At 37.5% G+C, this 3,914-nt stretch overlaps 1 pseudogene; it reads right to left on the bottom strand.

Annotated features, from left to right (window-relative positions):
• Nucleotides 1-1,844: 1,844 nt before the first annotated feature.
• LOC114204158 (cytosolic phospholipase A2 pseudogene) lies at nt 1,845-3,669 on the bottom strand (annotated as a pseudogene).
• Between the last annotated feature and the right edge of the window lie 245 nt (nt 3,670-3,914).

Below are 3,914 nucleotides of genomic sequence, written 5' to 3'. Positions count from 1 at the left end.
AAATGTCTTTGTTTATCTTAATTTCTTAAATATATTTTCTCAGGCTATAGAATTTTAGGTTGGCAGGTGTGCGCGCGTGTGTGTGTATTTGTGTGTGTTTGTGTTTTCCTTCAGTATTATAAAAATGTTGCTCCATTTTTTTTTTTTGACCTGCATTGTTTCTAGCAAGCAGTATGCTATTATTCTTCTCTTTGTTCCCTTCTGTGCATTGTGTCTCTTTTCTCTGGTTTTCCCTTTACACTGGTTTGAAGCAATGTGTTTACAATGTGCATTTGTGTGGTTTTCTTCATGTTTATCTCATTGATTATCTTTAATCTATGGATTTATAGTTTTCATCAAATCTCAGTTTTTTTCAGCCACTAGTTCTGCATTTTTTTAAATGTTTTCCTGCCCTTTCCTCTTCTCCAGGAATGCCAACTGCACATAGAGTAGAACATGTGAGGTTGTCCCACAGCTCACTGATGCTCTCAGCTCATTTAGATAATTTCTAGTCCTATGTCTTTAATTTCAGTAATTTTTTCCTGCAATATCTAACCTGCCCTTAAACCATTCCTTGTATTTTCATCTCAGATATTTTAATTTTCACCTTTAGAAGTTTTATTTGGGTCATTTTATATCTATCTATGTATCTATCTATCATCTATTTATCATCTATTTCCTCTATCTTCTTAAACATATGGAATATAATTATGTTAATTGTTTCCATGTCTTTTTCTGTGAAATATATCATCTGTCATTTCTGGGTCAGTTTTAATTAAATTTTCTCCTCATTATGAGTTATAGTTTCTTGAAGGTTTCTTGATAGCTTCTTGATATTTTTAATGCCTGGAAATTTTCACTGGATTACAGACACTACACATTTTACTTTTGTGATATGGTGGATATTACTGTATTTCTTAAAAAAAGTATTTTCTTTTTGTCTGGGATGCAGTTAAGATGCAGGGAAATTGTTTTATCCTATCAGGTATTGCTTTTAAACTTTGTTGGGATTACAACAGCATTTGCTCTAGAATTAATTTGCTTCATTAACTGAGTCAAAAACCTTCTGAGTATGTTTCCCAGGGTACCCCACTTAGAAGGGATTCCACTCAGCCTTGTAGGAATATAAGATATTTCTAACTTTCTGTGAGCTTCAAGGATCTTTTTCTCTAATACTTTCAGGTTATTCTTTCCCTGGCCTTCTGCCATTTCTACACAGGCATTCATTGCTCGATATCCGGTAAGACTTGAGGGAGATATTATCTGCAAATATTTACCATTCTCTCTAAGTGTAGCTTTTTCTTCTCCGGTATTTTCTGTGCATTCTAGTCATCTTGACCTCCCTGGCTTTTCTGCTTCATTTCTTTTTTTTTCTTTTTCTCATGCTAATTGCATACTGATGTATTTATTTTGTATATGTATACATGTATGTATAAATAAAAAATAGTGTTGTCTCATGGTATGAATATATCCAGTCTTCAAATAACATTTACACACAATGCAAAGTCGTACTTATTGAGACTGAACTGTTAAATATTCTAAAAAGAAAACTTTTTTTAAAAAAGAGGACACATAAGATAGCTGGTGAGGAATGTCTAAAATTACAATATATGTCCCTACATTTGCATCAGGAAACCTATACTGACAGAAAATGTAGCTGAGTATATTTTTACATAATCACATCATCTGTCAACCTAACAAATTTATAACGGTATTATTCTCATGCAGCTAAATAACTGCAACTTTGAGTATCAGCCAGTCTCTTGTGATCAGTACTAATATCTGTATTATACTTTTAAATCCAGTTGTAATGGAATTTCAAACTGCCTCAGCATCAGAAATTGCTGCCCTCTCCACTACACAAACTATGCTGTGGGTTTGCTTAGAAACTCTTTGTTGAAGAATCGTCTTGCTTCAACATTACTAAGGAAAACAGAGCAGCGAGATGGATTCTGTCTTCTGTATTCAGTGCTTTCAACCATGGCGTTCTTTATCACATCAGTGTTGCTCAGGGTATTGAAGTGCATGAGATCATGCAGACTTTTGAATGCTTGATTTGGATACTGAAAGTTAAAAGTCGAAAATGATGATTCGGGTTCATCAAAAATATCAAAATCAGCTATCTCTTTCTCTTCTTTAGTTTCTCTTGGAACACCTGGAGCCTTGTACTTTGTGAAGTTGATGTTGGCCAGAACAAAGTGGATGATAGTTGGGCAGTCTTTCTCCATATCAGGATTCTTGGGTTTAAAGACATAGCACTCCTTCAGTCCTTGATCGAACACTTGAGGATCAATCTTTGGAAAGGGGAGCTTGTTCATTTTGGCCCACTTTTCTGCAAGTAGAAATTCCTTGAACAGAGGACTAGAGTCACTTGGTCTTGCAGAAAAGTCAAAGGAGATAATGAGATCAACTCCCCTCTGAGGTCTCAGGATCAGGGGTATGACAGGTTAAATGTGAGGCCACTGTCCACGACGTGAATCTTTTTACTTTTGACATCCAGAGGCTCATATATTTGCTCAAACTCATCAGGATCTGCTACAGCTATATCCAGTTCATCTTCATCCAATGATTCCTGTGTCATAAAGTCTTTTTTTTTTTTTTAAGATTTTATTTATTTATTTGAGAGAGAGTGAGAGAGAGCACGAGAGGGAAGAGGGCCAGAGGGAGAAGCAGACTCCCCGCTCAGCAGGGAGTCCGATGCGGGACTCGATCCCGGGACTCCAGGATCATGACCTGAGCCGAAGGCAGTCGCTTAACCAACTGAGCCACCCAGGCGCCCGTCATAAAGTCTTTTAGAGGAGACATTGCATAGGATGTATTGAGATTCAAGCCCAACATGAAGTTGTGCATCTTCCCTGCACGTCCTTCTCTGGTATTGAATAAAGTTGAATCACTCACCAAAGCCATTATCATACGATGGACCCAACTTGCTTGATTATCATTGTGATATTCCCTTTTAGCGTCTTCATTTTCGGTGCCTTTGGGTTCTTGTGATTCATCATCGCTATATGAGCTGTCATTACTCACAATATGCTCTGCTGTAATATTCTCTAATTCTTCCTCCATTGTGGAACCTTTATTCTGTGAGCCAGAAATTCCCAAGACTCTGTTGAACAGTATAGAAAAGGCACTGCCCCAGACACCCATTAAGAAATGCAAGGGATTTTCTTGATATTTCTTCATAACTGTTCCCATAAAAAATTTGCTTTCAAATCAGTCAGGAGCCATAAAAGCCATGCTAGTCTCATACGGGCTAAATTCAACCCAATCTGCAAACATTGGCTCTGAAACATCGGGTTTGACATGGAGACAGGTGAAGAGAGGTAAAGGGCATTAACCAGAATTGACTTTTTCCTTCGAACTACTCAAGGTAGTGTTCATTCTATTGTGAATTAGTGTTTCTCCTATTAACATCCCAAAGATATCGGTAAAGGTGACAGGTTGTCCAGAGCTTTTCTTCTTCCATAGAGACTCGACATATCTTTTAACTTTCTGTGGTGTGAGAAGTAAAAGGGTGTTGTGGCTAACATTTTTCATTAGCTCTTCATTAATCTCCTCTGGCCCTTTCTCTGGAAAATCAGGGTGAGAATATAGGGTTGACATGTACCATGTGGAGCCAGAAAGACCAGCAATGTAGGTAGCACAATCTAAAATTCCTGCTTCAAACAGTGCCTTGATCACACGCTTCATTTCTTCATATTAGGAATTTCTCTGGGATCTCCCTGGGTTCTCCTCTGAGACATGGCCTGGATACTCACCTCAGTCAGTAAACTGACTATTTCAAGATTCAGTTTGCTTGTCTCCCAATACTCAAAGAACAGGACACTGTCCTTCCCTGACCTTTTTTTTTTTTTGAGGAATATGTTTTAACTTATGTTTAATATTAAGCCGAAGTCCAGCCCCCAGATAATTTCAGCAATATCTGGGGATCCCTC

The sequence above is a fragment of the Eumetopias jubatus genome, unplaced genomic scaffold (assembly GCF_037043125.1).
Source record: "Eumetopias jubatus isolate StellerSeaLion01/CBP00866 unplaced genomic scaffold, mEumJub1_p1.0 scaffold_10, whole genome shotgun sequence".
Taxonomy (NCBI): Eukaryota; Metazoa; Chordata; class Mammalia; order Carnivora; family Otariidae; genus Eumetopias; species Eumetopias jubatus.
The sequence above is the reverse complement of the archived record's forward strand: the minus strand, read 5'-3'. Positions and strand labels throughout refer to the sequence as shown.